Source organism: Podarcis melisellensis, assembly GCF_964234715.1.
Source record: "Podarcis melisellensis genome assembly, chromosome: 3".
Classification (NCBI taxonomy): Eukaryota; Metazoa; Chordata; class Lepidosauria; order Squamata; family Lacertidae; genus Podarcis; species Podarcis melisellensis.
Genome location: NC_138530.1, coordinates 26,223,099 through 26,237,093, shown reverse-complemented (window position 1 = coordinate 26,237,093; position 13,995 = coordinate 26,223,099). Strand labels below are relative to the sequence as shown.

Sequence of the window (13,995 nt, the reverse complement as noted above, 5' to 3'; positions counted from 1 at the left end):
GTGTGTGTGTGTGTGTGTGTGTGCAACCAGAATTCTCTTATACTTTGAGAATTGTATTTTTCGTATTGTTTGTTTGTATGGAAGTCTTCGTGAGGCTCTCAATTTCCTTCCCTTTTTTGAAGGCGTATCTTTCTTGGATGGTTTGTAGCCAAGTGGGTAACTGCATGTGAGTAGTTCTGTTGAAGCCACTGTATCTGATAAAAATGGATTGAAGCCTTAAAATCTGAGCCACAGAGCAATTACGTTGGTGCAACAGAAAGGCTCAGCTCAATGTGTCTTCCTTCCCAGGTGGCACTGGTATTCTCCATGTGCTTCACCGTGAACTCTCCAACACATACGTGCAGAGATCAGGACGTTTTCTGTGTCATAAAACCGCAGCACAATGGTTTGTGTATAGAGTTGAAATGTAGGAGAGAGGTCTAGTATTTATATGCTGTGGAGAAAGTGGAGAGGGAGAAGGTTTTTTTTCTCCTTCTCTATTTCTCCACCAATGCCACTATGTCTAGATTGGGCAATCGTGAGCATTGTCTAATATGAGTAAGGGTTTTATCTATTTGAGCAAAAGCCATTTGAAACTCGAACATTCCATGAAGCTCCCAAGTCAATCAGAATTTTGCATTTTATCTGTGCTGTTTTAATTGTTGGAGCTGCCTTGAGACCCCATCTCATGAAAAGGAGGGAGAGAGGTGGGGGTAAAGGACCCCTCGATGGTTAAGTCCAGTCAAAGGCAACTATGGAGTTGTGGCACTCATCTCGCTTTCAGGCCAAGGGAGTCGGCGTTTGTCCGCAGACAGCTTTCCGTGTCATGTGACCAGTATGACTAAACTGCTTCTGGGGCAATGGAAGACCATAACGGAAACTAGAGCGCATGGAAACACAATTTACCTTTCTGCCACAGTGGTACCTGTCTATCTACTTGCATTGATATGCTTTTGAACTGCTAGGTTGGCAGGAGCTGGGACAGAGCAATGGGAGCTCACCCCATTGTGGAGATTCGAACTGCCAACCTTTCGATCGGCAAGCCCAAGAGGCTCAGTGATTTAGACCACAGTGCCACCCACGTTCGTGTGTGTGTGTGTGTGTGATCATCATCAACAACATGACTTCCTTTCTCCATGGTGTGTGTGTAGCTGAATTGACCAAAACGAAAAATCCCAAAAATGTCCACAGGAAGACAAGTTGCAGATGTGTTTATTTAATTAATTGAGCCAATGTAGTAATGTCAGCCTCCCCTGGCATGTGCACTGCTTTCCGCATTATGCCCTGCCAGACCCATCTGACCAGGGCATCCTTTGTCTCTCTTACCCAATGACACACATTACCCATTTTTTCCCCACATGCCAATGTGCCATCTCAACTTATTCAAGACAGATGTCTCTACTACTGCTCTTGTTATCACCTCCCTAAATACTGTATCTCTGAACCACTCATTCCTCTTTGGGGTCAAACCAAACAACTACCAAGATCACTGTCATATACATAAACAGTTTTATAGAAAACTCATTTCCCTCTGCCTCCCCCTCTCCCTCCGCACGGCAATAACACACATTATCTCCTTAGAGGTCACACGATAATGCATTTTGCTTTCTTCCAATAATGTAGAAGTTAATGCTTCGGGTGCCCATTGTGTCCCGTGGAAATAATGGCTTCTGGTCACCACAGGTTAGCAGAAGGAAGCATCAGAACACATCAAATCTGTTTTGCTAATGTGTGTGCCATTGTACAACCAGTGGCTCCGGCCTCATCCATAGAGACTGATGGCCTCAAACTATCAGCGGGAAAAAATGATACAAATTCGAGGAGCATGAGGGTGTAAGGCTCAATTCATAATTTCATTTTCCATAAGGACTTGCTTTTTGCACTATAATTACAATACTTCCTCTGGTATAAGTGTCTCTCCTGCCTTATAGCCATTATTAATGGCCACAACACTGCAAAATAGTTTAATTTGCTTTTATTTCAGATCATAGCTCTCTACATTTGCACTATACCCTTATTAGCTCACATTTCAACATGCAAACTAGACAGAAGGCATCTGTGCTTTAAAATATACCTGGTAAATACCCATTAACATGAACAAGTGTGCTTTGTGTGTTATTAACAGGAACAAAACTGGTTTTGTGTGTTATCCTTTTCAACAAAGCTGTGTGTCAAAGTTAGGGACGGACAAACTGATCCAGTTACTGTTCAGAATTTGGCACCCAAATTATGGATCCCGTGTTACAAAGCCACTGTTCTTTGCTTTCTATATATAATTATTCAAATTATCTCTGATTTTTTTTGCACATCTGCAGAACCAAGGTGCTTCTTGGAGATGTGGTCTTCACAGAAATGGGTATGAACAATTATTCTAATGTTATTGGTTGTTACATGGTTTCAGATTCAAACTCTTAAATATATTCATCCCTTTGGCAAAGAGTCAGAGTCCAGGCAAAATTGTCCTGAGCAAGAGTAAACAAGGGACATTTTTATTTCCATCAGTACCAAAAAGGTTACAGCGAGCAACATTTGAGCATATGAAAAGATGCTGAGGTGAGACTGCTTTGTCATGCCAACCACACAGACTGTGCAGGTAGCGAAAAGAGACACTAGTCCACAACAAATATTGGTTTGAATTGAGAGAACGATGACACTTTGCTGTTTCAAAATTGGGAGGGAAGTAAAATTAAGTTGGGAATGTGGTAGGAAGCAGAAATTACCAGCAATTTGCTAAAACTCCTGAATGAACACAACAGCATTGGAAACAAGCTGGAATCAAGCTGGAAAAGACCAGCTATAAGTTTGGATCTGAAGAAGAAACAGTTTGAGAGTAACAATAGCTGGATATCATACTCTGATGTTCTGAAATCAATCTGTTGCACCACACTCAAAAAAGAATAGTGTGGCCTCTTAAGGACTAAAAATGTTGAATAAATACTGGGTGGTTATTTGGTAGCCTGTTCTGTGGAACAGCCATTCCACAGCAGGAATGCAACACCCAAATCCAATCTGAGGGCTGCAAAAGTTGTTGTGGAAGCTACCAGTCAAGCTTTGCACATTACCTCTTGTGATGTTGGTGCCGCCAACATCAGCTCCTAGATTTCTTGCGCTGATGTTATGTTGAATCTCACCTGTCATAAAAAAAACCAAAGCACCCCAAATCATATTTCAATGCCTGATGCCTTTCAAACGAAATAGGTCTTCCTCAGAGGTCCTTCTGGTTTATGGGAAGGGTTACAGCTCAGTAGTAGAGCATCAGCTTTGGATGCAAAAGCTTCAATCCCTAGCATCTCCTGGTCGGCTGGAAATATCTCCAGCCCCAAACCCTAGAGAGAGCCAAGGCCAGCCAGTGTGGATATGGCCTGACTCAGGATAAGGCAGCTTCCTAAATTCTCAGGATAAGGATGCTTCCTATATTCCCTGCCCTTGTGTGGACAGTCAGTGGCACTAGAACCAGGGTAGGTGCCCCAGAAGGACCAAAAAAGAGTGTCGTCAGGGCCAGCCCAAGACGTTTTGGCACCTTAGGTGAACCACAAAATGGCGTGCCCCACCCCTGCCACCACCGGGGAAGAAGGGTTGAGTGAAGATCTACATAAGGAACATCTTTATTGGAAACAAGAGTGGAGGAACACCACCAGCGTTGCTTATTTGCCAAGAAGCCACTGTAGAGGCAGCATGGAGGGGGGGCCTGCCGAGGATGTGGCATTCCTTGGAGGCTGGATTTTGCCACCTGAGGCGCTCACCGCCCCTTGCCTCATGGGTGTGCCAGCTCTGATTGTCATTTCTTTCCAAGGAGGGCAAGTCGTCCTCGGTGCTTCTTCGTGCTTTGCCTTCTCATTCACCACGTCTGCACACCCCTCCGAGATCCTGCGGGCAGAATCCATCCCTCTCCTTGATTTGGAATCTACCTCTTGTCTAATTACAATGCCATTATAAATGAGATGTTTTGCCGTTGCCGAAAGCCTCTCCTACTCTGTAATCATGCCCATTGTGGAAGGCGAAGCTGAGTCAAGAATTGCTGCCTCTTTCGAGTGCTCTATTTCAGAGACACCATGCAAGGAAGCCGTCCTTGCAGCTTTTGTTGCTGTCCTGATGTCCGGGCCGCACTCCATTTGCGAGGGAGCGATCCGTCTCCCCCTTGGTAAATACTGTAGCGCTCGGCCTCCTTTCATGCCCAAGCTTTTAAAGAAATCTTTGTGCCATTAAAGACATGGAATTGCTAAATACAGGGCTGCAGCCATTGTTCCTTCCATTTGAAGGTTTAATCACACTTAATGGCTCTCTTGGAGAAAAGAAGAAAGGAAAAGTTGGATTTTTCCATTTTGATGGCTTTACTCCATTAAAAGAGTTTACAAATATTCTCTCCAAGTGTTTTCTCTGTAAATGCTATTCAAGAAAGTTTTGCGCAAAAAAAGATAAGAGTTGACATACGTTCCCCAGCCCCCTGTTGCAAAAAAGAAAAAAGAAAAGAAAAGAGAAAGAAAAGCCTCAAGGGCATATTAACGCTTTTATTAATAGAGTTCTCCGCTATTTAACAATAAGTCATGGAAGGAAAAGCTGTTATTTTTCCCACTTCCAACATTTTACAGACAAAAATGGTGACAGGCTTGGAACACCCGTAATTTTCATACCACGGTTCATTCTGTGAGCCGTGCCCTTCCAACATTACATGTTGCTGGTGGTTCTTAACCAGGGCTTCTTAAAATCTGGAACTCACCAGAACTGAGTTATGGCACCTCTCAGGTGGGCACCATAGCCATTATAAGAGAACTAGGGAGGCGTTCATGGTGAGTTCAGGCACATTTTTTTCTGGAAAAATAGCACTGCTCTGAAACACTTGCTGGTTGCTGTTTTTATTTACCCTGCAGTACTCTGCAGAACACTGGTTTAAAACACAACAACATGTTGTTGGTTACATTAAGACATATTGGGGCAAGAAGGCAGAGGAAGAGACATCCTTGTCTCACAGCACGTCATCAGCAGCAGGTTTAGGGCAGCGTGACCAGTTCCACCCACTAGACGCTGAGCCGAGAGGGCTCCACAGGATGTTGTAACTAGGATGTAGTGAACTGAGCAGAACAGAATGCAAGAGGCAGGGGACACACACACACCGGATTTTGCCCTGGCATAGGGTGCCGCTGCAATTTGAAAGTCTGCCCCTGGTGTTATCAACCATCCAAAGTATATTTCAGCAACTTCAGTTGCGAAATGCTAGTCTGTGCCCTATCCTGGTGTTCACTGTGTGTGCATTTATCTACATTTGTACTTAGGGCAGGAGAAATCAGTGTCCCGGATATACCTCTCAAGGCTTCAAGGAATCCTATCCCTCCCACTGTGGGATGCCAAGAAACAGATAAACAAGAAGAGTTCTTACCAAGTAGTTTATTCAATATTCACAGAGAGAGACGAAGGAATGCGGTCTCTCTTAGATAATGGCCTTGCTCCAAGTAAAGTCCCACCCCCTCAGTCCCTCCTAGTCTACGCCACCCCTGTGCCGGCTGATCTGTGTTTTCTGCTTCTGAGCTTTCTATATTCTGTACTACTACTCTCGGGGTACACCTAGTCCTAGGAGAGGGGGTGGGTCACGAATGCTTTCTAGAGACACTGAGTCTGTTAACTGTTTATCTCCTGGTGCTTTTTCTCCCTCCTGCTCCCCTCCCACTATTTCCCAGCTTTTCCCCTCTGCAGCCTCTGAACCTCTGAACCTTCTGCAAACCACTGTTCTAGATCTATACTGTCCTCTTCTCGGGAAGGTGCAGGAAGGGGGGGGGAACCTGGTCCACACCATTCTTTCTCAGTCCAGCCCCTGACAATACCCAACTGATCTCTGCACTGGCTCCTACAGCTCCTACATCTTCTCAGGAGGTCTATTCTGCATAAATGGCAATTGCAAAATATCAGGCCTCTATTGTGGCAGCAGCTATCTTTTGAACCTCCCTCCAGTTGTCTCTGGAAGGCTGTTGAATAATTTCTTCTTTCAACAAGTCTTCCAAAATGATTTTTTTAAAAACCCCAAATCTCTATTGGATTTGGAATTGATTATCTATCATAGTTTTTACTTTTTATATATGCAGTTTGATTTATCTATATCTATAGATATTGAAATCTCATCAAGATGCTTCATGGGAAGCGATTCATAAATGAAATAAGTAACAACAATAAGTTTGTACCCACACAGAGGTAGCTTCCAGGTGTTGTTGAGCTCCAACTCCCATCAGCTCCAAGCAGCCTGGAATTCTGGGAGTTGCAGGTCAGGAATTATGGCAGTTGTAGTTCAGCAACAGATCAAAGCCCACAAGCTCCCTGTTCTTGCACTAGAGACAAGACAACCCACCCAACTCTTTCAGAATTTTCATTTCTAGAACTGCTGCGGGAGGAGTTGAACCCTGAATAATGGCAAAACTAGGAAGGTGTTCTAAGAAGGCATCTCCACATTCAGTGTTTGGGTTATTTTAAGTCTCTGGACTTAAGGAATTTGGGGAGGTGGGGCCTCTCTTCAGAGAGTAATGTGTATTCCTTCAAAATGTGGTAAGCCAACCCTGCTGTGTTTGGGGCACTCCTGTTCATTCTGTGGAGTGGGGCCATGGACTTCTGCCTCTCAAGTCCAGCCATGATAACATTACTGCCCAAAATGCTCCAAAAAAGAGGAAATAAGGGACAAAATAGGGAAATTTATCAGAGAGAAGGGCCAGAAAAAAGGAATTGTGCCGAGTGTATGTTTTAGGATCTATCTAGCTATCCATCACTGTATTGCCGTACTATTTTGCTCATGTCAAATTCTCCACATTTATTTCTATAAATATTGTACTTTGTATGAAATTCTCCAAGGAAATTTCATTAGCCTGCAAGTTTCTGTGCTATGGCTTCAGTGACTCCATTGACATTGGCACAATAGTAGTACATATCAGGAAGCAGAAAATCTATCACATTTGAAAGGAGTAACTTGCAGGGCTTATTCAACATTCTCTCACCACAACAGCCCTATGAATTTAGGGTGATGCACAGGAAGCTGCCTATACCAAGTCAGACCATTGGTTTCTCCACCTCTGTATCATCTACAGCCTTTGCCAACATGGTGCTGCCCAAAACTTTTGGACTACAGCTCCCATTACCTCTGACCATTGGTCATGTTGGCTGGGACTTATGGAAGTACGGCTTTGGAAAGTTCAAATTCTATAAGGTTGCCTTTAAATGCAATCTGAATCATATCCGCCACCCCACGCCTAAGAGGGGCTCATCCCATTCTCCCCCTCAGTGCATGAAACTTGGATGCCAAAAGAGAGCAAACATTACATTATAAGTAAACGTGTACACCTGCTTGGGCCCTTTGGGTGTATGTGTCTTACATGGAGTTTCTAAGCATCTCATTCATGCTTGGAAAGTGCTGTGTTCCTTATCTTTTCAAATCCACCTGGAATGTCACATGAGTCGGTCTTTCTAAGCGATGCATGTGATGTCCATTCAATGTGTTTTCATGAATGCAAGCATTGCCACAAAGTTACTGATTAATTGGACAAAGCACAAGAAGAACTACTGATTTCTTGCTGCTGCTCCCTGACTCCCTCAAGAAATAAAAATGCAAATAATTGTGTCTCATTTGGGTTGGTTTGTCGCTTGCGTCTCTTCCGCTCTGCAGCACCCTCCTCTGATGAGTCTCAATGGGAGAGTGTTGCTTTGGTGACTGTGGTAGAATCCTCTAGTTTCCAACTGGAAGGAGGTTATTTTTCCAGACGTCTTTGTGTTCCCCAGCAAAAGTGCCTCCCCCCCCCCCAATACACCATGCAGTTCCACAAAGACTTTCTAAGCCTGCCAAAGTACGTGTGTGTGAGAGAGAGTGTGTGGTAAACCTGCAAACTTCCCTGGTTGTGTTTATTTTTAGAAGGCAAATATTGTGCCAGTGTTAACTTCAATTAGCAGACTTATTTGACAATCTGACTACTCCATCTGATGCCTCAAGGGCAAATTTCAGCACTTTATGAGAAAGGTTGGCCGATGCTGGCTCTCTGTGAATAAAATATGCCAAGGAGACGTATCTCCACATTTTAAACTTAACTATGGCACATATCCTCTGTAGGGGAGACATTGATGGAAGTGCATCATGTACAGCATGGGTGATATAAATCTTATGCAACTGGTGAGCCAGAGTTTGGCCACATCTACCCCATACTATAAACTGCCCTGTAACCCTCAGTTGAAGGGTGATATATGAAACTAACAGATACATACATATTTACAGTATTTACATTAAGGTTACCAGATTTTTTTCAATGAGTCCGGGGACACTTTTCAACTTCCTACTAAATAGATGGATTTTGTCAGGGGACTGATAAGTAAATCTGGGGACTGTACCTGGGAAATGGGGACGTCTAGTAACCTTAATTTACATACCGCTTTAAAAAGCTATGGCTTCTCCCAAAGAATACTGGGAGGTGTAGTTTGTTAAGGATGCTGAGAGTTCATAGGGCACTGCTGTTCCCATCAGAGAACTACCATTCTCAGAGTTTCCTGGGAAGAAAGATGGCTTGCTAAATCACTCTGGAAATGGTAGCTCTCTGAGGGGAATAGGGACCATCTAACAACTTTCAGCACTATTAATATTGAGTTCTCAGGATCTTTGCAGGGAGCAAGGGTGAAAACCTGAATAAAATATGGGGATGCAGGTAAGCCATGCCACGCATAATCGCTCACAAGATGCAGAACATGCACACCATTTGAATGGCAATGCCCATCAACTTGGGGGAGGGGCTAGCTCCCTCAAATATTTTATTGGGGGGGGTGAAGGGACTTTGGCCCCTGGCAGGGACTGGTCTGAGGAGGAATGGTGGAGTCCACCTCCCCCTCCTCCTGAACCTTCCAGAGAAGAGAGAGACAGTATAGATTTACAACGGTGGTTTGCAGAATGTCACAGTTCAGAGACAGAAGAAGGACAAAGTTGGGAAATAATGGGAGAAGAGGAAGGGGGAGGAGCAGAGCAGCAACAGCTGGCTTAGTTATCACTAGAAAGCATTCCAGACCCCCCTTCTCCCAGAACCCAGCAAGCATTGAAAGTAGGAGAGCAAAAGGCAAACAGGCAAAGAGGCCTAAGCAGTCACCGTAAGAAGAATGGTGTTGTTGATGTTGTCTCCACCCCCATCGTTCTGCTCAGACACTGAGGTGCAGCACCAAGGGCCTTCTGGCGGTTCCCTCGCTGTGAGAAGCCAAGTTACAGGGAACCAGGCAGAGGGCCTTCTCGGTAGTGGCACCCGCCCTGTGGAACACTCTCCCACCAGATGTCAAAGAGAACAACAACTACCAGACTTTTAGAAGACATCTGAAGGCAGCCCTGTTTAGGGTATAAATAATAAATTATTATTATTATTATTATTATTATTATTATTATTATTATTATTATTATTTATATTATTATTATTATTATTTATATTATTATTATTATTATTATTACTATTATTATTAGAAGGGAAGGGGGTGGAGTGGAGCAACGCTATTACTACAAGCGTCGCTTTTCCCAGCCTCTCTCTGTGAATATTGAACAAAAGATGTCGGTAAGAGCTTCTTGTTTATCCATTGCTGGCAACCTGCCGTGAGGGAAGGGGATCGGCTTCCCTGAAGCTTGACAGCCCCTAGGAGTTGGCTGCTATGGTGGGGAGCCATGGCTGATCAGAATTGAGTACAGTTGTAAGGTTGCATTTTAACTGTATGGTACAAATGTGGCCTTAATTTGGAGCGGGTGGGCTGGTCCAATTCTTGGCTTAATGATCATCTGGGAAGTCCAACAGTCCTTCCACTTCTGTTTCCCATCAACTTCCATGCCCTGTCAAATGTCTTGAGTAGGCACAATGTATAGATATGGGAAATGTCCACAGCAGAAAGAGGAACCATTCTTTTAAGAACAAAAGAAGAGCCTGCTGGATCATCTAGTTCACTGTCCTGCTCTCACAGTGGCCAACCTGATGTCCATGTTAAATCCACAAGCAGGACCCGAACAGGAGAGCACCCTCCCCTCCTGTGGTTTCCTGAAGCTGGTGTTCAGAAGCATTGGTGCCTCCAACTGTGGAGGTAGACCATAGAGAGCTGGGCTACTAGCCATGTATTTTAGTAGCCATGACTATGCTCTGCTTCCATAGTTCAAGGCCTAAGAACAGAGTTTACCTTTGTCTGTCTTGTGGAAAACAGAAAACAAGCATTTTGTTAGTCCCCAAACTTTCCATAACGTGCAACATGTAGTTTGCTAGACTATTAGTCAAAGATAAGTACTATGTCGTAAGCTTCCTTTGGAACTTCATTGTGACTAACAGTTGCTGGATTTGCTGGAGGGTTTTTATTCCTGTGTGAACAATAACCAAGAAGTATTAGTTCGATCAAATTCAGTCCAAGTTTTTTTTAAAAAAAAAAAAACCACACACACGCATGAATACAGCTGGGGAGAGGAGGAAGCTACAAGCTAATGAGTTTCTAATTGGAAGAGCTATGAAGTCTAAAATGCAGGTTTTATCACAGAATTTGTCATGGACCTTTAAGTACAGCACCAGGAACAGGTCCTGTTTTAATTATAAGCCATAAATTGGGAGCTGAGCTCATTGTGGGCTGTGGTTTGCAGAGTGTGAAATATCCACTATTGAAACTCTCTGTGCAATTTTCAGCCTTTATAACATGATCAGTTTATTCTTGGTTTTAGCTAAGGAGGGTGACATGGCAGGCGATCTTTGTCAGGAAAGAAATATGGGCAGAGATGCACTTGAAACTGGGCAGCCGGATAATGCTGCTCACAGTTTATTATTGCTAATAGCATCGAGATGTTTCATAACTGGAATTAAATAAATAAATAGTTTGAACCCACTTTATATTTAGTCAAACCATTGGTCCATCTATGCACTGTGGCTTGTCATAGTGCAAATCTTTCTTAGAACTAACGTCTGATATCCCTTTTAACTGAGAATACCCAGCATTACATCTAGGACCTGCATGCATTTTACCACCTCCTCTATGCACCACCCTGTTAGAAATGCAACACCAGGGATCATTCCGTTTGTAATTTAAGGGGTTAATTCTGTCCTTAGTGGTGGTGCTGCTGCTTAGCAACCAGTTAGAGTGGCATGATATTTGCTGAGGTAGCACATGCTCTGATTGGCGTGTAGTTCTGAGGGAGTTTTCTCTTGTATGTTTTGGTTGAATATCTCCCTGTTATGTAGAAGTCCTGAAGTAAGGAAGACAGAGCCACTCTGTTCCTTTCTCCTCAAATTATATATTGTTTTGTTCAACTTCCTCAGTAAAGTGTTATCAGGATTCTTTCATCTATGGATTCCATCGGCATTATTTAAGTGACTTTGCTAATGCACCCTTGGGTTCATATCACATGAGATGGTATGTTATTGTAAGGCATGCCATTAAACTGTTATGAATTTGGAGTGCCAATTTGTGGGTGTTGGGCACTAGATTTAGTGTTATAATGTAATCAATGCTTGGAGAGTTAAACTGGAAGGCACACTATTAATTGCTGGACTCAGCTTCCCATGTCCAGGCCAGCCTGATAATGGCCAAGTTGTTAAGCAAACACAGACAGGGTGATTACCTGTCAATAATGCCATAACTAGGCAAACATTCTGTGCTGGATGCAGACAGGTGGGTCCCTGCCCTGAACTCTGAGTTAGCTAGAAGAAAAAAAGACCAGTAGTAGAGTTTCAGGTTAGGAGTTTTTTGCTTGATGCAAGCTGGAGGAAAATCGTTTCAGTCTGTTAAAGTCAGCAAGCTGGAAAGAGGGCCAAGGCTATGTTTTGGAGCATGTTTGATTTCTGTTTGTTTCTAAGGCTGCAGTAATGGAGGAAGCAGAACCCTCTTTGAGTGTAAAGCTGGGAGCTCCTCCATTGTAGGCTCAGGTTGTATATATGTGTAAATAAACCATATATCATAAAGGCACTATAGTCTTTGCTGTGGCTCATTTCCGAAGGAAAACCTGGGTAAGTGCCTAGACCCCTGGAATCTCACACTGCAGTGGAGATTGAGGGTGGCATGTAACAATACTAAACACTCTGCATGCTGAATGTGGAATGGTTAAGGAGCAAGGAACTAATGAGTTCCTACAGAACAGAATGAGTGGTTGTCATGGAGTGGTTGGATGCAGAGAAGCACATGGGAAGAAGGTGGGATGACAATGAGTGGTCAGAGGGCGAATAGGGAGAAGACTGAGAGGAGGAGGTGTTGGGAGCTGAAGAGGGAACAGGGTTTAGTGAGCAGAAAGAGGCAAGGAACTCTCCAGACTCAGACAGAAGAGGACAAGGACTAGGAGACAAAGATGAGGCAGACTGCTGAAGAAGCCAGGGGGTCTCCCCCTCCCACTGCAACCAGCTCGCTCCCATCCCCCTGGTCTCCCAGGACATGCAGAGAAATGGAGAGGGTGGAGCAGTGAGAGGCAAGACAATGGAGCCTCGGAAGGAACTAGGAGAGCAGCCTTAGAGAGTGGTGGGAAAGAGGGGACCATCAGTTCTCACAATTGCCTTGTTGGGGCAAGACCTATTAGGAAGAGTTGCTGTTATCGCTAGACCCGAGCAGTTTTGGCCTTTTGAATAAAAAGTTAACTTCACAGACCCTGGTGTTTTCATTGATGATGTACTCCTGACCCAGACTCCTGACAGTGCTGTACTGGAAGGGAGTTCTGGGGAGAACAGCTCCAGGACTCATGCCAGAACAGGAATGTTGACGTCACCTACACTTGGGTAATTGATAGATCCTCAGTGCTGTGGCATGTGAATGACATGATAGTGAAGTTCATGGCAGATTAGCCATAAACGTGAAGAAAATAAGTAGAGGCTGGATGCTTCTGTTTGCAGCACCTTAGGTTAGAGGAAAGGTAAGAGATGACATGACTGAAGTTCTTAAAAGTGTGGATGCAGAAAGCAGAGAGAGGAATGGTTCTCTTCCTCTCTCTTTTTATATATAAATTTTAATTAGTTTTTTAACATACCATTTTCAACAATAAGTAAACATACTTTTACATCTTATTAAAAAAAAAATTATTTCCATCAGTCCTGTCTGAAAAATTTCCAATCTAATCTCTTAGTATGCATTTCTTATTTTCCCTATTACATTTCAAACTCATAAGCAATATCTCTATCTTTTTCTACTTTGTAACACTTCGTATATTTCTCTTTATCTCTCATAACAATAGAACTTTTTGACATCCAATGATGTAAAATGTTGGAAGATTCAGGAAAGTCCTTCTTCGTGTAGTGCATAGTTAAACTGTGGAAGAGCAGGCAGTGACGGCCACCAATTTGGATGGCTTTAAAGAATTGGTTATGGCCACTAACTTGGCTGGTGTTAACAGAGTCTTAGACAAATTCACGGGTGACAAGGCTGTCCATGACAACTCGCCTTGCTGCCTACGCCCTGCCTCCTGCCTCTGAATACCAGTTACTCAGCATCACAAGTGGACAAAGTGCTGTAGCATCAAGATCCTACTTGTCTGCATCCCACAGACATCTGGTTGGCCATTGTGGGAGCAGGATGCTGGTCCAGATGAACCATTGGCTTAATCCAGCTGGCTCTTCTTAATCGAGAGCCAGAGCACGAGGCAGCAAGGAAACAGGAGTAGATTTTCATGTGGAGTCCTGAAGACTCGTCACAAAGGGAGGTGACATGTTTTTCAGTCTCGCAGAGAGTGTTTGCGCAAACACCGCAAGCAGTTTCAGCTGAGCCCTAAATATACTAATCAAGTACACAATTAACAGTTTTCTGCCTTTTAACTGGCTAGGGCTCTTATTTCTGCTCCCCTGCACTCCAATGAGGCTTGAGCCGGCAAACTTCCCAGTAGATTGTGCCCTGCCTGTATAACATCAACACAGCAGCAAAGTAAATACCCCTCTAATTAAGTGCCTCCTTTTGAATTTTTTTTATTATTATTTCATACCAAAGCCTTTTAACATCATTACTGCTGCTTTTCCAACAAAGGTAGGTGATTTGGAGGAAACCTGGATGTAAATGTGTGTGTGTTGTTGTTGTTTTAATTTCTTAGGAGTTATT

General features: G+C 43.6%; 1 protein-coding gene across 1 annotated transcript in view; it reads right to left on the bottom strand.

Annotated features, from left to right (window-relative positions):
• PROX1 (prospero homeobox 1) overlaps nucleotides 1-13,995 on the bottom strand; it is a 321,324-nt gene that overhangs the window by 253,944 nt on the left and 53,385 nt on the right. The window lies entirely within an intron of this gene.